Raw genomic sequence first — 25870 nt, forward strand, 5'->3', positions numbered from 1 at the left:
TAATTTCTTTCCCACATTTTCTGCAATATTACTTTAGTGCTTTATTGCAAACAGGAAGCATGTTTTGGAATATTTTTATTCTGTACAAGCTTCCTTATTTTCACTCTGTGATTTATGTTAGTATTGTGGAGTAACTACAATGTTGTTGATCCATCCTCAGTTATCTCCTATCACAGCCATTAAACTCTGTAACTATTTTAAAATCACCATTGGCCTCATGGTGAAATCCCTGAGCAGTTTCCTTCCTCTCCGGCAGCTGAGTAAGGAAGGACGCCTGTATCTTTGTAGTGTCTGGCTGTATTGATACACCATCCAAAGTGTAATTAATAACTGCACCATGCTCAAAGGGATATTCAATGTCTGATTTATTTTAGGCCCATCCACCAATAGTTGTCCGATTGAGGGACCTTACTTATAATTGTATGTGTGGTTTACAGAGATGGGGTAGTGATTTAAAAATCATGTTAAACACTATTATTGCACACAAAGTGAGTCCATGCAACTTATTATGTGACTTGTTAAACACATTTTTATTCCTGAACTTATTTAGGGTTGCCATAACAAAAGGGTTGAATACTTATTGACTCAAGACATTACCGCTTTTCATTTTTTATTAATTTGTAAACATTTCTAAAAACATAATTCAACTTTGACATGATGGGGTATTGTGTGTAGATCAGTGACACAAAATCTCAATTTAATCAATAAAAAATTCAGGCTATAACACAACATAATGTGGAAAAAGTCATGGGGTGTGAACACTTTCTGAAGGCACTGTATATACTGTATAAGGATACTGAAACTGTACATTTGACATATTTGTCAACATGCTCACAACCTGCCATTGGATACATATTATACAAAATAATAAGTTGTGTAAGTCAAGTTATAGTCAAGTACTATTTGGAAAAGTATATTAATCACCTACTATTCTTTCTATTCAGCATTTCAAAAATAATTTATTTCATATATTAAAATGTGTATCTTGTATTTCTTGCTATTGGATTAAATGTTAGTTAAAATGACTAAACGGTGAACCTATTATTATCTGATATATTGGTGACTAAATGTAATATTTTTATAGTATCTCACAGAAACATTTGGTTTAGCATTAATAATGGGGTGAAAGATCTGCTCCACTCCAATGAATGCACAAACAAAGTTTCTGAACATGAGATAGGGAGCATTTTCTAAATATACCACTTGTTCCAAAGTGATATAAATTTTTTTGTAACTATCCACTTAAAGGTGATTCATTTTTGCATTGGAATTTCTGAAAATGTCAACACAATATCTAACTAATCGTGGAATGATTGTGTTTCACATTATTACTTGCCTGCCAGAGTTGTGATTGGCTGTGATATTCACCTATTGATTCCTCCCCTTCGGGCCGGCAAAATGGGAAAGCTGTTTTTACTTTGTGGCTATGTTGTCTAGTGGAAACCGGTGCAAGCGGAAACTTGGAAACTCAGAACCTACAAGTTAAAATTTGCGTACGTTTTTTGCGTCGAGCTTCCGATTGGTTGATTCTAATACTTTCCAAGTGGGGAAACTCGGAACTCATCTTTTTACAACGAGTTTGCAAGTTGGATATTTCCGAGTTGTCTTGAACGCGGCATTTGTTGCATACTGTTTCCCCCTTTTCACAATTACTGGGCTGCTCCCCTCAGGTCTACGTTATAAACTGTCTACTTTTTATTCTTCACTGTGTATGAGTTCATTCTGACCTCTAGATGGCATGATTTCTCATTTTATATTTGGGTTTTCATAGCAAACTAACTTTTTGAGACAAAACCATGTTTTAATTGTACAGTATTGTAATAGTTTTTAGGTTGTTTTATACTGTAGTGACAGTTAGTAATTGGAATAAAGCTGCATTACGGTGTACCATTTCACTTTCAGTTTATTCATTTTTTTTAAATAACATCGTGTGAAATGGACCAGTGGGTGCTAGTGGGTGGAGTTTCTGAGACTGTAAACAAACCATAATCAAAGCAAATTCTTCATTCTGTGGATGGTGAAGAACAACAGGACTCCTGGAAAGGATTCTGCCTTCTATACTCTCACTGGGTTTTAAGGCATCATTATAGGAAAAAGATGGCTTCACAGACAGTTGGTAAATTGACATTTCTGACATTTACAGCAACAATAACAGCTGTTATATCTGTTTTCTGAAGTGGTATTGCGTCATTAAATAGATACTAGAAGTAGACCAACAAAGAGTGAAAAGTGCATCTTTTGAAGATGTTATTTATCGCAATAAATAATTTTTCTACACCTGACTATCAGCTCTTTGTTATTCATTGTTGCAGAGATATTGAGAGTTGGTGGCAGTTATGGCGGCTTTGGAAGTACCTGCCAAAAAGAGAACAATTACAGAACCTCTTCTTCACAAACTTTCAACAAACCATTAATGAGCTAACACAAGGTAATATAGTCAAATGTTTAGAGAATATCATTATTTTGTCGAAATTCCCTTGAAGTCGGTTGTATTTTAGTTTTAACAGCCAATGCATGCACTGTGTGTCTCAGTGGAATGTGCGTTCCTTCTCAGCTTGGGGTGTAGTCAGCCAAGATTTGATATGCTTTAGCTGCTCAGACATGCCCTCCCCCTGTTATTATGTGCTGTGTAGTTTCTGGTTAACAACTCTTACCAGAAACAGGTATAGAGGTTTCAGTTTTGATCAAACAGACAGATATACAGTTGAAGTCGGAGGTTTACATACACCTTAGCCAAATAATTTAAACTCAGTTTTTCACAATTCCTGACATTTAATCCTAGTAAAAATGCCCTGCTTTAGGTCAGTTAGGATCACCACTTTATTTTAAGAATGTGAAATATCAGAATAATAGTAGAGAGAATGATTTATTTCAGCTTTTATTTATTTCATCACATTCCCAGTGGGTCAGAAGTTTACATACACTCAATTAGTATTTGGTAGCATTCCCTTTAAATTGTTTAACTTCGGTAAAACGTTTCGGGTAGCCTTCCACAAGCTTCCCACAATAAGTTGGATGAATTTTGGCCCATTCCTCCTGACAGAGCTGGTGTAACTGAGTTAGGTTTGTAGGCCTCCTTGCTCGCACACGCTTTTTCAGTTCTGCCCACAAATGTTCTATAGTATTGAGTTCAGGGCTTTGTGATGGCCACTCCAATACCTTGACTTTGTTGTCCTTAAGCCATTTTGCCACAACTTTGGAAGTATGCTTGAGGTCATTGTCCATTTGGAAGACCCATTTGGGACCAAGCTTTAACTTCCTGACTGATGTCTTGAGATGTTGCTTCAATATATCCACATATTTTTCCTTCAACATGATGCCATCTATTTTGTGAAGTGCACCAGTCCCTCCTGCAGCAAAGCAACCCCACAGCATGATGCTGCCACCCCCGTGCGTCAATAGTTGGGATGGTGTTCTTCGGCTTGCAAGCTCCCCCTTTTTCCTCCAAACATAATGATGGTCATTATGGCCAAACAGTTCTATTTTTGTTTCATCAGACCAGAGGACATTTCTCCAAAAAGTATGATCTTTGTCCCCATGTGCAGTTGCAAACTGTAGTCTGGCTTTTTTATGGCGGTTTTGGAGCAGTGGCTTCTTCCTTGCTGAGCAGCCTTTCAGGTTATGTCGATATTGGACTCGTTTTACTGTGGATATAGATACTTTTGTGCCTGTTTCCTCCAGCATCTTCACAAGGTCCTTTGCTGTTGTTCTGGGAATGATTTGCACTTTTTGCACCAAAGTACATTCATCTCTAGGAGACAGAACGCGTCTCCTTCCTGAGTGGTATGACGGCTGCGTGGTCCCATCGTGTTTATACTTGCCTACTATTGTTTGTACAGATGAACATGGTACCTTCAGGCGTTTGGAAATTGCTCCCAAGGATGAACCAGACTTGTGGAGGTCTACCATTTTTTTTCTGAGGTCTTGGCTGATTTCTTTTGATTTTCCCATGATGTCAAGCAAAGAGGCACTGAGTTTGAAGGTAGGCCTTGAAATACATCCACAGGTACACCTCCAATTGACTCAAATTATGTCTATTAGCCTATCAGAAGCTTCTAAAGCCATGACATCATTTTCTGGAATTTTCCAAGCTGTTAAAAGTCACAGTCAACTTAGTGTATGTAAACTTCTGACCCACTGGAATTGTGATACAGTGAATTATAAGTGAAATAATCTGTCTGTAAACAATTGTTGGAAAAATTACTTGCACAAAGTAGATGTCCTAACCGACTTGCCAAAATTTGTGGAGTGGTTGAAAAACGAGTTTTAATGACTCCAACCTAAGTGTATGTATGTGGTCCTCTGTAGCTCAGCTGGTAGAGCACGGCGCTTGTAACGCCAGCGTAGTGGGTTCGATCCCCGGGACCACCCATGCACAAAAAATGTATGCACGCATGACTGTAAGTCGCTTTGGATAAAAGCGTCTGCTAAATGGCATATTATTATTATAAACTTCCGACTTCAACTGTGCGCTGCACATTTCTTGACACGGTCGACTTAAACCAATGTTTCGGTCATGAATGTCTCATCTGACGAAACAGGAACTCCAACTGGTTTAAATTAACCTTAATATATTGTGAAGGAGCTCCACTATGCAGAATGTTATTTTTTTAATTAGTTTTTTTATCAGATTATTCTGGACAGCATTCCAAAGTCCAACCAATATTTTCTGAAGCAATCTAAGTAGTAAAACAGGTTATGTGCAAGGCAAGATACAGATAAGCAACTATGACATCTGTTCTTGACAAGAATGGATTTCGATCAAATCAGTATTTTCAATGCCAGTAATCTATAGTATGAAACATTCTTTGAAATTATTTTGACTTCATTTTCACTCTCAAACCAGCAACGCTCATGTCCATACTTTGTTCTATTCAACAGCTTGCAAAGGGGAAGAAACGCCTCAAGCGTAAAGTGCTTGAGTTGTTGCCACAAATAAAGGGAAGGTGAATTAAATACATAGTAGGTCTACTGCTTAGACAAAGTAGACCACAGCAGTATCACAATGATGTGGAGTAGACAGCAGCAGTATCACAATCATGTGGAGTAGACAGCAGCAGTATCACAATCATGTGGAGTAGACAGCAGCAGTATCACAATCATGTGGAGTAGACAGCAGCAGTATCACAATCATGTGGAGTAGACAGCAGCAGTATCATAATCATGTGGAGTAGACAGCAGCAGTATCACAATCATGTGGAGTAGACAGCAGCAGTATCGCAATGATGTGGAGGAGACAGCAGCAGAATCCTTTCACCAGACAATTCGTTGTCCCTCTTTCCTTAGGGAACTGTCAAAGAGAAAGAAGATTTCACCTTGGATGAGTCTAAATTAATCATGAGAGAACTTGCTGCTGAACTAAGCAAAGTAGTTCAGGTAAGTCAATCTGTATAGTGAAAATAAAGTATGTGATCATATCTTATCTTACATCTTCATGAGTCATAATAAGTTGTCCCTTGCCATTCCTCACAGATCAGCAACACCTCCTTTCTAACCAGAGTGAGTGAGGATGGATCTTGTCAAGAGGAGCGTCAAGACTTTATACTGCAGTGGGCTGAGGAACTGGAACACTCATCACAGACACGACAGGTAAATAATACATACACCATGGGACAGTTACCACAGACACATATTAAGCTTAGTCCTAGACTAAGAATAATTTGGGATGGAGATCCAGGACTAAGCTCATTCTGTGTCCAGGAAACCGCCCTCATATTTTAGAGGTTCACTTGGCGCTAGTCAAACACTACAAGCAGTATAAATACATGTCATATGCACTTAGTGTTAATAGCCAGTTGCTGTGGATGAAGTAACATACAGTGTTGACAGCCAGTTGTTGTGGATGAAGTAACATACAGTGTTGACAGCCAGTTGCTGTGGATGAAGTAACATACAGTGTTGACAGCCAGTTGTTGTGGATGAAGTAACATACAGTGTTGACAGCCAGTTGCTGTGGATGAAGTAACATACAGTTTTGACAGCCAGTTGTTGTGGATGAAGTAACATACAGTGTTGACAGCCAGTTGCTGTGGAAGAAGTAACATACAGTGTTGACAGTCAGTTGGTCTGGATGAAGTAACATACAGTGTTGACAGTCAGTTGCTCTGGATGAAGTAACACACAGTGTTGACAGCCAGCTGCTCTGGGTGAAGTAACATGCAGTGAGCTCCAAAAGTTTTGGGACAGTGACACATTTGTTGTTGTTTTGGCTCTGTACTCCAGCACTTTAGATTTGAAATGATACAATGACTACCATGATTACATATAGTCCTGAATGAATAGTGAATAGTGATAAGTGAGAAAGTTACAGATCCACAAATTGTCACGATCGTCGTAATAAGTGGACCAAGGCGCAGCGTGATATGCGTACATCTTTTAATGCGTACTTTGCACACTACAACAAAACAACAAAACGAAACGTGAAGTCCTCGGTCATACAACACAAACCTAAACGGAACAAGATCAAATGACAAGTGCACAACAGCCTGCCTAAGTATGGTTCCCAATCAGAGACAACAAGACACAGCTGCCTCCGATTGGGAACCACCCCGGCCAACACAGAAATACACGATCTAGAAAAGAACACATAGAAAACAAAACATAGACACTACACATAGAAACTAACACCCTGGCTCAACATATAAGAGTCCCCAGAGCCAGGGCGTGACACAAATATCATACCCCCAAGACATGCTAACCTCTCACCATTACAATAACATTGTTAATAAGGTTAGCATTTTGGGGGGGGATATATGATATTTGTGCGTCTGTAACTTTCTCACTCATCATTATTCACGATTCATTCAGGACTATCCGTAATCATGGTAGCATCCACATTAATGTAGAAGTGTTTAGAAACATATTATATTCTTCTTTACAATAAAAGTGACTCCAAAATGAAACAATACATTATTTACCATTCATTTCTATTGGGACAAAATAATCTGAAACACAACCAAAACAGCAAATGCATCCAACAAGTTTGTAGAGTCACAAGCTTGATGTTATCATTGAGTGCTAGGAATATGGGACTTTTGACTACATTAATAGACGTAAGTGAATTTGTCCATATACTTTTGATCCCCTAAAATGGGGGGACTATGTACAAAAATATCTAAACGGTTCACCCGTTATGGATGAAAAAATACCCTAAAATTAAAGCTGACAGTCTGCACTTTAACCTCAAAGTGCTGGAGTACAGAGCCAAAACAACAACAAAATTGTGACTGTCCCAATACTTTTGGAGCTCACTGTATGATTTACTGTTGAGAAATGCAAACAGAGATGATTGTAATAAACCACCTGTCTTGCTGTTTACTAGACACCAGCAGGGGAAATCACAAGAGACAGGAGGAGTGACGACCCTCTGGATCAACAGAAACCAGACAAGGAACAGAAACTGAGGGAAGCCAGCAAAGCCCTGTCTGAGTGGGCCTGGACACTCAAGGATATGGAACAGGTGAGAGGAAGACCATAAAACTAAAAGAGAACCCCAAAAAGTAATCTGTAACATTACAATGATACATAATACAAGGAGACCATCCTACAATATCATCATATGTCTCTGCATCTCCGCAGGACTCAGTGTGTCCGGATGAGGATGTGTGTTCAGTACTGCAGGATCTGGAGAGACAGTGGAAGAGGGGGATGCTTCCCAACATGCTCCCTGTCATGGACTTCCTCATCTGGAGCATGCTACAGGAACAGCCGGAGGTCAGCCATAAACAAAGACCTATTGAATGTCTCTTTAAGTGACATTTAAATAAGGCTGAACTGTAATATAACATAGCTGTTGTTTTCACAGGGTTCCATTGTAAAGCAGTGGCTCAGAAATAGACAAAGGTTCAGAAGCAGAGGTGAGTGTCTGCTTCCACTGGGTGTGGTTATTAAAGAAGTCAAACAAATAAATAAAGAGAGTCGCACACTCTATATATATTGGGTAAAACACCAACGTTTCGGCATCACTGTACCTTCTTCAGGGTGTTCAACCCAATAAATTACTGGGAGTTTATATATAGAGTGTACGACTCTCTTTATTTGTTTTTATAGCTTACAGTTTATTCTCCGTTAGTCAGCACCTCCACACAAAATAATGTTCTCTGGGTGTGGTCCAGCTCCAGCTTTTTATTAGGTTATTAAAGAAGTCAACACAGATTGTATTAATCAGTTCATTTATCTAATATGTTTTGGTTTTCTTCATATTTTTCCCTTAGTGACTCTGAATCGCATTCCTGACTTAAGTACGTCAAATCCCACAGTTCACGTCTGCTACAAAATAATGTTTTACGTATGTTTTGTAGCTCTTCATTGCTAACGTGATCCTAAATGTTGTGTCTGTTTCATTACAGTTTGGAAATGGATTTCGAAAGCATCAGGTTGGTATGGTTCATTGCCAATGCAAATATTATTCAAATGAGATAACACAGAGAGACTAGTTTCAGTGTTCTGGTATTAATAACAACTTCATTACTTCAATCTCTTTGCAGCTCAGATCACTCTGGATGAACAAACAGCCAACCCAAGTCTCCTACTGTCCCCTGACAGGAAAAGAGTGAAAATGGCCACCATCATTGAGAGTGTCTTCGATCCCTGGTGTGGATACAGCCCTAGTTCCCACAAGTATGATGGCTGGTGGTGTGTGCAGGCAAAAGAGGGCTTTACATCTGGGAGACATTACTGGCAGGTGGGAGTCAGGGGCAAGACAGAGTGGAGGATAGGGGTGGTTAGAGAGTCAGCACCAAGGAATGGCTTTGCAACTCTGAACACAAAAGCCGGTTACTGGACCTTGCGTCTGCAGCTTGGGGAGCTCATGGCTGTAACTGCACCAGTCATTAAACTGAACCAGTCTCCACCCTCTAGGTTAGGGGTGTTGCTAGACATAGAGGGGGGCAGATATCCTTCTATGATGCAGAGGAAAGACGCCACATTTACACTTTTAATACCAATTTTGATAACTCTGGAAAGATTTACCCTGTGTTTGGAACCATTGAGACAGACAGAGAGCTGGTTATTCTGTAGGCAAAATAACTTGATGCATGCTGTCGGGCTTGATTGCAGTGCATGTGATTAGTTTAGTAACTACCTTATGGACATCTCAATGTATAGTTGCTGACTGTCTCAACTCACAATTCCTTGAGATCACAAAAGGTGTCCCTCAAGAGTCCATTTTAGGGCCTGTATTATTCACACGGTATATAAACAATATTGGTTCCTTAGTAAAAAACTAAGGGACACCTTTATGCTGATTATACTGTGCTGTATATCTGATCTGCAGATGGCTTTTAATGTCATTTAAAAAAGCACTTGTTGACCTAAAATTGCTACTGAATGCAGATAAAACAAAGTCATGCTATTTTCTAGAGCCCACAACATTGACTCCACAGACTTAAAGAGCGGCACGTTGAATGGAGCGACATTGAGCGAGCCCACTCATTTAAATACCTTGGATCATTTAAAACAATCGTTCAGTCAAGGAATCGTACAGACAACTTTCCTGTCAGTCCTTGACTATGGCGACATTATCTATATGAATGTTGCTGCCACATCTTTAAAACTTTGATGCTTCTACAAGTAATGTGCTTTATTTTAACGGTTTTATTTTATGATATGTACACAGATTAATGAAGTATGGAATCAATGTATATAAACAACCTTCTTTCTTGAAACATGAATTTGTTTGCTGATTTCCTCATACAGAATAAAGAGGGCAATGAGCTTAATGGTTATACTTATTGACAAAAACTTTTTTTAAACCTTTTAATTTGTAACTACAATGTTAAATATGTAACTACTCTTTACCTAGAGAGAGCGTGAACATAAGTGCAGACATCTCCAGGTAGAGTAAGGCCCTTTGTACACTATCGGAGAGTAACAGCTTGTTGACTATTTTCTCACAGTTGACGGAAAACCATTTACTGCTGCTTTCACATCAAGGAGAGGAACTATGCTATTGCTTGAGTCCACATGACACCTCAAAGAGCTGTTATTACGCAATATCTAGAAATCTATTTGAAACATTAGTAGCTGTTAATGCAGCATAAAACCAACAGTGTATAGCCTACACTCTAGAAAACCACATAGCATTTCCAGTTTTTGCATGCAACAGTGTTTTACATTTTAGTTACACTGGGGTTTCTACATGGAACTGCATATCTACATTGAACTGGGTCCCAAGATTTTCCTGGTCACGGCACGTGGGGGTCAATTTGATTAGCTGTTCAGGAGTCTTATGGCTTGGGGGTAGAAGCTGTTAAGAAGCCTTTTGGACCTTAGTCTATTAGTGACACTTTATATGGATAGTGGAACTGTGCTAATTGCAACTCGCATGCCCCGCCCACCTGAGGATCTGTCTTTTTCAGCTATATATTTCCTGTGTTTTTGAGGGGTGCCAAATCCACTTGTCACTTAAATTTCGCTGGATTGATTGCTTTCATTTTACTCCTGCGACTCTTTCATACTCTTACTTGTGCCTGTCATTTTTTCCCGTTTAAGTTACAACTGTGGAAATGTTTGGAATTACCTGTCAAGCACACCCCGGTAATGGCTGAAATGGGCTCAATGGAATACATAATCTTTCCGTTGCATCTATAAGAACGCTAAAGCTTCGTCTGGGATTTAACACATCTCGACACTTGCATCACAAGAAACATAACTTTTTTGTGGAATTGAAAAAAGTAATCAGTTGATACAGTTGAAATGTTTACAAATTAGATGAGCAGAAATAAAAGTAACTTCCGAAAATGGACACTCGGATTATAGTGATATTATGTCTGATCTCGCAAACAATGTAAATTGTGTATACTATAGAGAGGTGTTATCTAGAGCCAAGCGTGTTGATTTTTAATCAGAGCGTATCCTGCTATTGACATACTTATTGAATTATGCAACACAATGTGACAACAGTAATTAATGAGGCAGTAGGCTATAGCGCGAATGTTCCAAAATGCAAGCAATTACCGGGAAAACGCTGTTCTCGAAAGTGACTGCAAATGCGATTCTGCAAGTAATGCTTTTATTACATAGATGCATTTTTATGGTGAAAATTATCTTCCTCAATCTTGAAACTCAGGCACAGCCTATGTATGCCAGTTAGGTTCTACACCGGTTATAAACTGATTAATATGCTTAATTTTAAGAAGTTATTTGGCCACTTTAGTTGTGATAAAAACCTTATCAAAACATATAGGCCTATGGGCTAGGATACATGAGGTGTGCGACTATGATTTGAAAAAGTCGCAAAAAAAAGGTATGCGCTGTTTCTTGCCTTAATGCATAAGCTGGGCATCATTCACAAGCGATAATACATCATTCACAAGTGATAGGCTAATATTGTCACCCATCAGACTTGTTAATTTAATGTTGCCTTTTATTGGGGATTTATTATTCTCCTAAATTGATGGGATGACTAACTTAGAAAGAATGCAGTCTTGACTGGGCTTATGTAGGCTGTGACACCTGGCAAGGCTGTGATTGATGTGAAGAGCTGTATTAGGGAGTAAAAGAAGATAAGGATTGTGTCTTCAAATGCTAGACTATAATAGTTCTTTGTGATCTGTGAGTCTTCCTTTGACTAGGAATGATGTCTAAGGGAGCTGGCTCTTCTCACTATGATAGATTGTTATGATAATCTTGTGCCTGGCTGAAGTGTGTAACAAATGGCGCCGAGGAGATGAGAGCAACCCCTGAATCAACGGATTGGCTGAGATAGTTTAAACCACGCTCAAGTCTTTACTCTAATTGGCCAGCAGAGAAGTGGGAAACTTCCTCTGTCAGAGTATTTGAGTATTGAATCTAAAACAATGTGTTAGTTGTCTGGAATGTCCTGTGAGACATCTCAGAGAGCCCGTATATACGAAACATCATATTTACCATTGAAGGTTTTTGCATTAATTAAAATAACTAGTATACCTTAGAAGTCGTGTTGACCTCTTTTGTTCCTGATACCAGATTTGAATTGACGCAATTTCTAACAATTGGTGATACCCGTCGTGATCTGGTAGAAGGGACTTTGCTGGGTAATGTCCGGCACATTTGGTCAACTCTTTCATCGAACCGTATGTTTCACAAACTGCCCGGGCTTCTAAAAAGGTAAGCAGATACCTGTTGTTAAATAACTGAAGATCTGCACATTGGCTTTATCCAAATTAATTTTGTGAAACAACTGTCTGATGTAAGTGAACTAAATTATGAAACTAATATGAGTAGATAAGCACAATATTGTGACATGCAAACCTTTGGTAAATGTGATGGTTAAAACCCATGGGAGGTGCGGGTTAGACAACCATAGGAGCAGTGGCGGCTCCTGAAAAAATTCTCAGGGGGGGCAATTTTTCTGATGATTTAGGTGACCTACACACATTTTAAAAAAGATATGTCCAGCAACAACATGAAGACAGGGGCAGCATATAAGTCAATACCAGAAGCATTTATTGACTGATCTGGGGAGATGGATTCCAGTTTCTGTGACAGATTATAAATAATCTCTGATGCCTTTGTTATATTAGCTTTTGGTTGAATGTACTGTCGTAGTAAATATATAATGTTATAGCTTGGTCTGACTAAAATCTTGTGCATGACCCATTTTGTGTTGGGCGTTTGTTTTCAATCAATGCTGTTCCTATCCTATAACAATGGACAAAAGAGTCCTATCTTGTCAGCCTTGTCAGCAGGTGGCCAAGGACAACACCCACGCCATAGGTCTCTCAGTTCTTCCAACTCACGAGTTCTTGCTCTGAGGACACACACACACACACACACACACACACACACACACACACATCATCACTGATAACACACACACACACACACATCATCACTGTTAAACACACACACACACACACACAAAAATCCCCTCTCTTTAGGCTGAACATTTGAAGACAGAGAACCCGACTCAGAGCCAATGCAACAGTGGAGGGGACCTCGCCCAACTCATCAGGACCAATCAGAAGATCAGAACTACTAGATTCAACCTACATCATTTATTGTATAAAATGTCTGCACACAATGTTTTCGGGGCTCTCTTCAGATAGCTCCCTAAGAGTTTGACGAACGAGTCCGTGCACGCGATTCCAGATATTTTTACCTCTGAATAAACTGCCTTTATTATACCATATCCACCCTGTCCAAAGTCTCTACTTGGTCTCAGTTCTCCAGTAAACTTGTGATTATCAACAGTACACAACGGTAACAAACAATTGGGGGAACTCACGGGGCAGATAGTAAGGTCGCAGTGACACAGAAAGCAGTTCAATGTCGGGGGTACAGAGTCGCTCTCTTACCAGGATCGATTTTCCCTGTGACTGTCAGATCGCGGTCCGCTCTGACCAGGGTGAAGCCGGCCGGCTCCACTTCTCTGTCCGGGACTCTGTCATCCAGCCAAGTCTCAGTAAATGCCAGCAAACAGGCCTCCCGATATTCGTGTTGGAAGCGCAGATTCGCTGACAACTCATCCGCTTTCCCCCTCTGTGACTGGGCATTAATCAGCAAGGTGGGTAAGGGAAGTTTGTTCTTAATTTTTTTAAAGTCGTTGTCTGATTCCCCCGCGTTTTCCACGTTTGCATTTGGGTTTGTAATCCACTCGCAGACAATCAGGTATTAGATGGGCCATTGGGATATCCATCGTGTTCGTATTTGAGTTGCATTGTAGTAAAAAACTCCCTGCTGTATTGGATTCCGCTGCCAGCAGCGTTTTCATTATTTAGTCCGTTCGTAGCGGGTATGTACACGATCAACAAGATCAGTCCAAAACCCACCACTGGAAATCCATGGTTGGCAGAATGTTTGTAAACTAAGTGTACAAATTAAAAACATAAAATAACGCCACTAAGTGTACAAATTAAAAACATAAGATAACGCCACACTGCAGGTCTGCTACCCGCTATTTTCTTAGTTACGTTCATGGTTACGTCACGTATGACGAAAGCGCGTAAGTGCAAGCCCTCAGACACCCATAGAGATTGTATTGAAAGCTCGGATATTTGAAAAAAATAGATTTTACATGGGAGTCTATGACAGACTTCTGGGCGATTTTCAACCTGACTGAAATCGCCCCAAAAGGGGGGAGGGCCATTTGAAGCACGACTTTACCCTGTCCCTGATTGGACATTTAGTGGCACTGTGGCAGATCAGGCGTCTAGATTACAACACTGATAACTACTGTTGCCGTGATATAATTGATTAGAAAAAAAATCCCTTCCTTTTCCCGTTTGGCAGTGCGTCGCCCATATCGCCCTATTGAACACACCGTCCCTGCATAGGAGGTACCTTTAAAAAACGGTGCGAGCTAGGGTTAGAGATCCATAGGAGGTACTTTAAAGCTAGAGTGTTAAAGACGGTGCGGGCTATGGATAGAAAATCCATAGGAGGTACCTTTAAAAAACGGTGCGAGCTATGGTTAGAGATCCATAGGAGGTACTTTAAAGCTAGACTGTTACTGTATGCATGAGGGTGTGAATGATAATGTACCTTGATGAAAAACCAATTAGGAAAAAAAAAAAAACGTATGTGAACTGTCCAAACTGTATAATTTGGGAATAACTGTTGGATTTATGGTTGCTTAAACCATATAACCCGTTAAAAACAATTGGGAACATAAAGCTAAAGTGATGAATTGTGTGACTGAACTAAGACGTTTGAACTGATATATTTGAAATATAACGTTTGGTGTTTGAAATAGCATAATACTGCTTTTGAATAGTTGTGTCGAAACAATTCGGTTTAGTATTTGATTTGAGGTTTGATGTTTGGCATAGAATAATACTGGTTTTAGGTGCTTGGTTTGGGCTATTTGGTTTATTATTTGATTTAACGTTTGATGTTTGACCGTGCAAAATACTGGTTAAACAATTAGACCGAAATAATTCGGTTTATAAACGTGCACCAACTTTAACTAATTAGGTGGGAATTATTTGATTTAAATAAATGGACTGGAGTACTTTGAGTAACGGCGGAATATCGGAGGCGCGCTGGGACGAGAAGCAGCTCCTCACAGCTCCTCAAAAAGGTAGAGTTGCGAGGGGAGGGGCTGGAGAGAGCGAAAGTGTGGCTTTTGGCTGGAAACGCATGTGGGTATCTGACGAGAGAATGTTCTAAACTTGCTCACCGAGCGTAACGTGCGTTGGGTGAGAAAGTAGAGAATATTTACATTTGCGTTTTTGGTAATTTGGCAGACGCTCTTGTCCAGAGCGATTTATGGGAGCAATTGGGGTTGAGTGCCTTGCTCGAGGGCACATCGGCAGATTTTTCGCCTGGTCGGCTCGGGGATTGTAACCGGTGACCTCTCGGATGTTGGCGCGGCGCTATTGGTCACTAAACTGTCGGCCGCCCCATATGAGTTTAAGATTGTGGCGTTGTTGGATAATATGATGGCGGAATAAACTGACCATAAGTAATGTTGTTTTAGACGTAATGTATAATATAGTACAAAACAAATAGAGGGTTAAATTGAACTAATTATCATGGTAGAGCTAACGTAGTACAGTGCGGGAACTTCATTTTGTGTCAGAGGGTAAGATGAGATCATTAATGGTACTATTAGTGGAAATCTATTTATCATTTCAAGGCATGGAGTAACAATCTGCATTTATGAGTGTAAATTCCACGGCTGATGTGTTGATTGAATGGGTACGATGGAGTATTTGGTTTGGTAATGTTGAATGGACTATTTGTAGCGTGTTTATGGGTTAAATAGAAAAACTAACTTAGTAGGGAATCAAAAGGAGAGAGAGTTTTTTGCTGAGGTGAAAGCTACTGCGATTTTCATTTGGTGACGTCACTTGCTCTATGAGCTGGGAGTAGTTACTTTGAGAGCATCGCAGATGGTGTGAAGTGACTGGCGATGTCCCTGGTTCGAACACAGGTAGGGACAGTAGACAAAGCTTTTCGCTGTGGGGCTATATACCTAGATTATTATGTGGATTGAGAAATATGAAAGGTTGAGTTAGATAGCTTAAATAGAAGTATTCTAGAAAAGTCTATGAAAATATGTTACCAACGACAGCAAGTATTTGTTTTATTAATTAGGGCCTAATCAGAGAGAACAGTTAAATAAATTGAATAGCGAACTGAAATGGGTTAGCGGGAAAATACAGAATAATTGGACGATTTTAAAACGATAATTTATTTTGGTTAGGATGAAAGTATGCATTGGCTGTTGTGCTGGGGAATGGCGCCAGCCTGTGGTGGGTTATGGATTTGTTACATAAACTTATATTTTGGACTGGGGTGATAGAATAGGCTACAATTGTAGCATAATCAGAAAAAATACACAATTTAATGTGAAAAAGTTATTACAAGTATTATTGATAGTTATTACAGTTATTATCATTGATCCAGTAATGATATAAGGATAGTAGAGGAAGGCAGGGGATTTAATCTCATTTAGGGAAGTTATATTAGGAAGAAAATACCATTAAATGAGGGAACATTTGATGTAACCGTGATTGTATTGGCTAAAAACTCAAATATGACATTTACAGGGAGGACAGGAATAATAGAAGGGGAGACAGATTTTCCTAGGGCGTTGAACAAATAATTGATAAATGGATCATTTGAGATGAGATCACATGTAGCAGAGTTAGGGTAATCAATTAAATAATCATAGTATACTCGAGGAATTTTGAGTGGTTTAATGGATTAGATATGAGGAATTAGAATGATACAAACAATTATTGATGGGTTAAGACTGGGAATATCTATCATGTTTTGTGTGTACTACCATCATTAGATTATAACTAGGAGAAAGAGATTAGCTCATCTCAGTTAGGCAGTATTTAGGTCATAAAGTGAGCTATCAAATTGAGTGAGGCCTGGCTATTTGTGATTGTTGTTTTTTCAAATTAGGTTAAAATGGGTTCACAGAGCCAGAGGCTGTACAGAGAAAGGTGGAGCCCCCATGTTGCCCTAGTGAATGAACATTCAGAGGAATGGTTATCACTAGGTAAATGGATAAAACAGGGGGAAAACATTACTGACTGGCAGAATACACCAAATGGGGATCAGTATGACCACTCCACTGGGAGATATAGAATAAAGTTGAATTGGAAAGCAAAAACCCAGCCCAGAGTCCATCTGGAGATACATTTTAACGGATGACAGGAAGAGATTTTCTTAACTCAGGAACAGGAGGCTGAGTTAGAAGCAATTCCGTTCAAATTATGGTCACAAGGACAACAGATGTAGGACTAATTAAGGGGGTAGCTCCAGTACAAGTGATTCCTCAATTCGATAATAGACCATACCAAAAGCAATATACTATGAAACCAGAAGCAATAAAAGGGATAACACCTACATTTGAGCATTTACTTAAGGGAGGGGTGATAATTCCTGGAGATGTGGTACAATGCAACTCTCCAATATTTCCTGTTAAAGGAGGATGGTCATGGACTTGCAGGGGGTTAATAGAAATATCATTGCTGAAATACATTGCTGAACCAATTGAAACCAGAGAACTCCTATTTTACAGTGATAGATTTAGCTAATCCTTTCTTTAATATCCAAGTTCGTCCGGATAGTCAGGGGTGGTTTGGCTTTACATTTCAGGAAAGGAAATGGACTTAGGCTAGGATGCCTCAAGGCTACTCGGAAAGTCTTACAATCTTAGCCCAGGCTATAACAAAAAATTTGGGAAAGTTTGAACCTAGGGAAGGAAGCAAATGTTAGTTTATGTAGATGATATTCTATTGGCTAATCCCACTCAGGAGGGATGTAAGAGGGATAACATCCAATTGTTAACCTTCCTGGCAGAACAGGGACACAAAGTGAGCAAAAAGAAACTTCAACTTTGGTAGAGCGAGGTCATTTACCTAGGACACACTATAACACAGGAGGGGCGAATGTTAAACTCATACAGGAAAACTGCTATATTTGAAGCGCCAAAACCGTTAAAACAAAAAACAAAAATTGGTAATGATAAAGTGCTGTAAAGTTTGCGTACTCCATTATGTACTACATACGGGTAAATTAAGTGATCTTATCTATGGGAAGACAATGGTAGCCCATGGTAAAATCATTTGGAACTCTAGGGAGGCATACATACATCAGGGATGTTATCCAAATGGTAGAGAGTAACGAGGGATATGACATTGGTAGTGATTTAAAGATGATGAAGTTTTTTGGTGGGCTATTAGATATAACTGGGTTAATCATGAACATAAAGATTTTTATTCTTTGTTGCTAGACAGAAGACTTAGGTGACTTAAAAAATAGACTTGTCATGTCCAACAATTAGTCTTCAGGTCAGGCCCGGGAGAGCCTGGGTAGAACAGAGTTTGAACAAAACATAAGTGTTTTTACAAGATAAGAGATTGATTGATTGGATTACTAATTGATTCTGAACTGGATGAAAGTTGAATTTAGCTGCCATAAAAGACAAAGGAAGTGGAAGGAGTAATAAAGAAGCAAAAGATAATCTAAAAAATGAAAGGCATGGCAATTGGATGATAAATTGCATAAGGAAGGGTTTAGAAAGGTGGTAATATTGACACATGGGCAAATCATGTGTCAAAAAAGGGGGAGTGATAGGATTAAATAATAGTGATAGGATTAAATAATAATGATAGGATTAAATAAAATAAAAAAAACAACAATAGAAATTGAGAGCTCAACATGTATGTGTGAAGATAGTTTATTAACCACACCCGTATGTCAGAGGTTTTGTGCCCCACAGGTGAACTAAAGGAGAAGGTGACCCACTCTATCACACCAGGAGACTGGGTGTGGATCCAGTCCCTAAAAGAAGAAAAACTGGAAGCAGGCCTGTTGGGAAGGGCCCTATCAAGTCCTATTAGATCCATCTGGGTGCATGTCACACACTGCAAAAAGGTAAACCCAGTTACACCTGATGAACAAACACAGAGTTAGGAGAAAGATCCGATCACCATTAGGGCTCGGGGGTTGGCTCCTTAACGAAGATTCCCTTACCCTGTCTGATCATCCCTGTGTGAGTTTGGTAGAAGGTGAAGTAATGGGTTGGCGTCTGACGTGTTCTCAGGGCAAGGGTGGGGATTCACAGGTCTCCTGACGGTAGGTAGCTGTCTGATTGTGGGGGCCATATTCCTAACACACTCAAACCCTTCTGATCAGCCAAAAGTAGTAGTTAACCTAAAACAAGTTGATAAAATGATACCTGAGCACAGTCTATGAAGGCATAGGAGACAGCTAGACGTAGGGAAAGGGGAAGATTAGGGACTTTAGGGGAGGACATCACTGTATGTGTGTCGCCGTGTACATCCTGGGACTATGTAATTGCTCATATCGAGAGCGTGGGGGATATGTAAATCTCCATACACAGTTTGGGGACAGGTGTAGTGTTGTGAGGGTAGGGAAGTACCAGAAATGGCAGTGCGACCTATAGAAGGGTAGGTACTGTCTGAGGGTCTGAAGTGCACAAAAACAGGTTTATCCTCCATACAAGCCACCTGGGAATGTGGTGAAAGAGTCTTGTAGTAACTTGAACTATCAGTATCCCCCGATAACAAAGTCATTCCGACCTAGGTTGCCTACGTTTGAAGTCTCAGGGGATTCTAATTGTTTTTCTAGGACTAGTAAGATAGGATACAGAGTAGGGCATCTTAGCTCTGCTCCTACACAGAGAATATCACAACTGAAAGAGATCATGACTAATCTCTCCTCTTTGTTGCAGCCAGAGGATTGTAGGAACTAAAACCAGACCCGTGCTGAAATCTGATGGTTGTGTGGTGATAACTGATTGTGAACTCACCTACATACGCAAACAATCAAACGTGTCAGAGACTGGTGAGTTGTCACGTAGAAAGTAGGACCTCCTCCCGGGATCCTTTGATGAAAGGATCCTTTGATGGGGTAGGAGTACCTCGAGAGGTTCCAGAACAATTCAAAGCTAGGAATCAGATCGCAGTTGAGTTTGAATCAAGTATTTTTTGGTGGTCAACAATTAATAAAAACGTAGATTGGATAAATTATATTTACTATAACCAGCAAAGATTTATAAACCACACTTGTGATGCAATAAAGGGATTAGATGAGCAGACAGCGGCAACTATCTTAATGACAAGGCAGAATAGAATAGCGTTAGATATGCTTTTGGCTGAGAGGGGCGGAGTTTGTGTTCTGTTTGGATCTATGTGCTGTATTTTCATCCTTAAACAATATAGCACCGGACGGGTCAGTGACAAAAGAGCTTCATGGGAGTAACTACACTGACAAACAAACTGGCTGAGAGATCTGATATTGATAGCTCCATAAACGGTTGGTTTGATAACATATTTGATAAATGGAAAACTATTGTTGTAACTATTCTGGGTGAAGTTATAGCCTCTATGGGTATACTTGTTCTTTGTGGATGTTGTCTTATTTCCTGTGTCTGAGGTTTGGTGAGAAAGGAGATGGAGAAGGTGATTTCCCACAGATGGTGAGATAAGGCCCAATCCTGGACTCCAACCTAGGAATGGAGGATATGACCTACCAGGCTTGGTGGAGTGACACTAGAGGGTGTCTAAAGGGGGCCAAAATATACTTCTCTGTTTGTGTTTTATGTTTTAATAGTCTTATGATTTGTGTTCTATTAATCCTGTGTTTTATGTTTTATTAATCAAGTTAACCATGTGAATGTTTGTCTTTCCTTATGTGATGGTTTGAAATTCCTTGGTGACTGGTAACAATTTGCAAGTGGGGTGTAGATGGACTGAGGGTTTGAATTTTTTAGTATCATTATGGCCTATTAATAAAAGTGTGATTTTTTGTTTGTATTGTATTATAATGAATGACAATCTGTGTTTTCTTATTTTTTGAATCACACCTTATGAGGTGTGAAAAGGGGGACTATTGGGGATTTATTATTCTCCTAAATTGATGGGATGACTAACTTAGAAAGAATGCAGTCTTGACTGGGCTAATGTAGGCTGTGACACCTGGCAAGGCTGTGATTGATGTGAAGAGCTGTATTAGGGAGTAAAAGAAGATAAGGATTGTGTCTTCAAATGCTAGACTATAATAGTTCTTTGTGATTTGTGAGTCTTCCTTTGACTAGGAATGATGTCTAAGGGAGCTGGCTCTTCTCACTATGATAGATTGTTATGATAATCTTGTGCCTGGCTGAAGTGTGTAACAAATGGCGCCGAGGAGATGAGAGCAACCCCTGAATCAACGGATTGGCTGAGATAGTTTAAACCACGCTCAAGTCTTTACTCTAATTGGCCAGCAGAGAAGTGGGAAACTTCCTCTGTCAGAGTATTTGAGTATTGAATCTAAAACAATGTGTTAGTTGTCTGGAATGTCCTGTGAGACATCTCAGAGAGCCCGTATATACGAAACATCATATTTACCATTGAAGGTTTTTGCATTAATTAAAATAACTAGTATACCTTAGAAGTCGTGTTGACCTCTTTTGTTCCTGATACCAGATTTGAATTGACGCAATTTCTAACACTTTACATATACTAAATATATGTGTGAATATTAGTTTTGATTTAGAATGGACCATTATCATGCACCTGTCTCAGAACAGGGGCATTTGAAAAAAATACATGTCATCTATGCACTTAAATAGCGAATGGAGGACTATGCACTTAAATAGCGAATGGAGGACGCTTTTCCCGTGGTTCATTTTCATGCCAGCCAGGTAGGCTATACTCCTGTTGTAAAGAGAAGCAATGTGCTTAATATTAGGAAAGTTGAGAAATAAATATAGTAGGCCTAGCCTATAGAAAGCTGATGGGATCCTCCTCTTTTTAATGGAGGCCATCAAAACTCTGCCTAAAGAAATGTTGTGCAACATGAGCTCATGGGCACTCATGAAGTGTTTGATTAGATGTTCTATTACATTTGCATTGATGTCAGTTTGCTAGACTACTAATGTCCATCAGCAGCATCAGAGAATGGAGAAGCCTAGTTACCGTGACTAAACGGTCACATGGAATTTGACTGCCGTCATGACTCGTGGTCCAGTGTGGCTCAGTTGGTAGAGCATTGCGTTTGCAACGCCAGGGTTGTGGGTTCGATTCCCACGGGGGGCCAGTACTGGGAAAATGTATGCACTCACTACCGGTGTGGCGGTAATACAGTCACCGTAACAGCCCTAATTCCACCCCTTTATGTACTCATATATGCAAATACACCCAGTGTATTTATGCAAATAAGGCACATTTATTTTATTTTAACACAAAATATAAAAGAAATACCTGTTAAATCCACTTTAATCAGTGTAGATGAAGGGGAGGAGACAGGTTAAATAATGATTTTTAAGCCTTTTGAGACATGGATTGTGTATGTGTGCCATTCAGAGGGTGAATGGGCAAGAAAAAATATTTAAGTGCCTTTAAATAGGGTTTGATAGTAGGTGCCAGGCGCACCGGTTTGTGTGAAGAACTGCAATGCTGCTGGATTTTTTACTCTCAACAGTTTTCCGTGTGTATCAAGAATGGTCCACCATCCAAAGGACATCCAGTCAACTTGACAAAACTGTGGGAAGCATTGGCATCAACATGGGCCAGCATCCGTGTGGAATGCTTTCGACACCTTGTAGAATCCACGTCCCGACAAATTAAGGCTGTTCTGAGGACAAACGGGGAGGGGTGCAACTCAATATTAGGAAGGTGTTCCTAATGTTTGGTATATTCAGTGTATATGTGCAGTCTAAGAAAAAAGGAGAATGACTAATTAAATACCTGAATTCCATACCAAAATCCCTGAACTTCATTCATTATTTGTCCGTTCCGGTAAAATGTTTTATGCGCTATAATTCATTCAATACCTGATGGATTTAAAACATTCAAAACATTTGGAGTGTCTTCATCCATTGTCCAACTGTTGCATTTATTCATTTATGTATTTAAATCATTGTTGCTAGTGCTAATGATCTGTAGATGTACAGTGGGGAGAACAAGTATTTGATACACTGCCGATTTTGCAGGTTTTCCTACTTACAAAGCATGTAGAGGTCTGTAATTTTTATCATAGGTACACTTCAACTGTGAGAGATGGAATCTAAAACAAAAATCCAGAAAATCACATTGTATGATTTTTAAGTAATTAATTTGCATTTTATTGCATGACATAAGTATTTGATACATCAGAAAAGCAGAACTTAATATTTGGTACAGAAACCTTTGTTTGCAATTACAGAGATCATACGTTTCCTGTAGGTCTTGACCAGGTTTGCACACACTGCAACAGGGATTTTGGCCCACTCCTCCATACAGACCTTCTCCAGATCCTTCAGGTTTCGGGGCTGTTGCTGGGCAATATGGACTTTCAGCTCCCTCCAAAGATTTTCTATTGGGTTCAGGTCTGGAGACTGGCTAGGCCACTCCAGGACCTTGAGATGCTTCTTACGGAGCCACTCCTTAGTTGCCCTGGCTGTGTGTTTCGGGACGTTGTCATGCTGGAAGACCCAGCCATGACCCATCTTCAATGCTCTTACTGAGGGAAGGAGGTTGTTGGCCAAGATCTCGCGATACATGGCCCCATCCATCCTCCCCTCAATACGGTGCAGTCGTCCTGTCCCCTTTGCAGAAAAGCATCCCCAAAGAATGATGTTTCCACCTCCATGCTTCACGGTTGGGATGGTGTTCTTGGGGTTGTACTCATCCTTCTTCTTTCTCCAAACACGGCGAGTGCAGTTTAGACCAAAAAGCTCTATTTTTGTCTCATCAGACCACATGACCTTCTCCCATTCTTCCTCTGGATCATCCAGATGGTCATTGGCAAACTTCAGACGGGCCTGGACATGCGCTGGCTTGAGCAGGGGGACCTCGCGTGTGCTGCAGGATTTTAATCCATGACAGTGTAGTGTGTTACTAATGGTTTTCTTTGAGACTGTGGTCCCAGCTCTCTTCAGGTCATTGACCAGGTCCTGCCGTGTAGTTCTGGGCTGATCCCTTACCTTCCTCATGATCATTGATGCCCCACGAGGTGAGATCTTGCATGGAGCCCCAGACCAAGGGTGATTGACCGTCATCTTGAACTTCTTCCATTTTCTAATAATTGCGCCAACAGTTGTTGCCTTCTCACCAAGCTGCTTGCCTATTGTCCTGTAGCCCATCCCAGCCTTGTGCAGGTCTACAATTTTATCCCTGATGTCCTTACACAGCTCTCTGGTCTTGGCCATTGTGGAGAGGTTGGAGTCTGTTTGATTGAGTGTGTGGACAGGTGTCTTTTATACAGGTAACGAGTTCAAACAGGTGCAGTTAATACAGGTAATGAGTGGAGAACAGGAGAGCTTCTTAAAGAAAAACTAACAGGTCTGTGAGAGCCGGAATTCTTACTGGTTGGTAGGTGATCAAATACTTATGTCATGCAATAAAATGCAAATTAATTACTTAAAAATCATACAATGTGATTTTCTGGATTTTTGTTTTAGATTCCGTCTCTCACAGTTGAAGTGTACCTATGATAAAAATGACAGACCTCTACATGCTTTGTAAGTAGGAAAACCTGCGAAATCGGCAGTGTATCAAATACTTGTTCTCCCCACTGTAGGTCCTCTGTATCTTTAAGTTGGTAGAGCATGGCGCTTGCAATGCCAGGATAGTGGGTTAGATTCCCGGGACCACCCATACGTAAAACATTTACGCGCGCATGACTAAGTCACTTTGGATAAAAGCATCTGCTAAATATTAAATGGCAAATGGTATAAATGGATGTTCAGCTAACTACCTTTCCAGTATCTGTTTTATTCATCAAGTGTTACAGCTAGAGCAGTAAACATAATGGTTTTTATGTCAATAGTTGCAGCTGTGAAGTAGTTAATCAAACAGATAGTTTGTCAATCGGCTTGAGCATCTACGGATAATCGTTAAGGGATTGTCCTAGTAAAGTGAGGCCCACCACCAATGATCTCCTTGCATAATGCAGTGTCTATTGACAGGGACGGTTAGGAAGTCAATAGCTATCATTCTGACTGGACTTAAGAGGTTTTACACGTGGAGCAGCTGAGAGTTCTAAGATTGAATAATGCATGAAAGGAAGTGTTTTTCAGCACTGGAAACAGCACTACTTAGACTAATAATGGATGTGTGTTTGTTTCATTGTTAAGGCCAGGGGTTTCCCTGGTCTGGTCACATGGTCAGGAAAAAAGCTCCTGGCCCTGCTCATTACATATGACCTTTAACCTCTCTCTCTCCGTTCCAGGTTTGTGTATTAGACCTGAGGAAATGACGCTCGTTTGGGGAGCCATGGACCGACTACGAATGTGTACATAGCCAAAATGACTGTCCCGGTCTGTCGTCTACACTGCTGTAGTCCCATCAGAAGCCATGGCCCGCCATCACAACCACCACCACCATTACCATCACAGCCAAACAGAGCGCCCCAACACCCCCATAAACACACAGACTACCCCTCCAGAAAAGAGGTCAAACTAACCCCCAGCAAAGGGGATCTGGACTTCCCTCAAGTCAGACTCAGACCCACAGGAGAGAAAAATGACTATTACGGTCACCGAGACAAAAATCACCTGAAGAGAAGAGGACCCATTGCATACATACCAAAATATCTGAAATGTTTTGTTTTCTTTATTTCTTTTTATCCTTTATACCAGAAATGAGAAATGTAAAGCTTTTTTTCCCATGTCGTTGGTGTGTGCATATTGTACATGTCCACATTTTTTGTCGTCCTGTAGCCACTTTGTTTTGCTTTTGGGGTTTACTTATTTTGCCGTAGGTTTGTGTTACATGTTGAGAGAGGTAAGGTCAGTAGGATTTTTGTTTTCTTTTATAATTTGGATTTCAAACTGTTATTGGGAGAAATCCATTCATTTTGGCACTGTACATACATGTTTTTGTGGTTCAAGAATACATTGAACAACAAAAAATATATATTTCTAAAGTTGAAATGGGTTAATTTGTTTTCAATTCTGTTGTTCGTTCTGCTTTTTTTCAGTTTACCTAAATCCTTT

At 40.0% G+C, this 25870-nt stretch overlaps 1 pseudogene; it reads left to right on the forward strand.

The window, feature by feature from the left end:
• Nucleotides 1–2023: 2023 nt before the first annotated feature.
• Nucleotides 2024–9719, forward strand: LOC121534974 (annotated as a pseudogene).
• The last annotated feature ends 16151 nt before the right edge of the window (nucleotides 9720–25870 follow it).

Source organism: Coregonus clupeaformis, unplaced genomic scaffold (assembly GCF_020615455.1).
Source record: "Coregonus clupeaformis isolate EN_2021a unplaced genomic scaffold, ASM2061545v1 scaf0193, whole genome shotgun sequence".
In the NCBI taxonomy this organism is placed as follows: domain Eukaryota; kingdom Metazoa; phylum Chordata; class Actinopteri; order Salmoniformes; family Salmonidae; genus Coregonus; species Coregonus clupeaformis.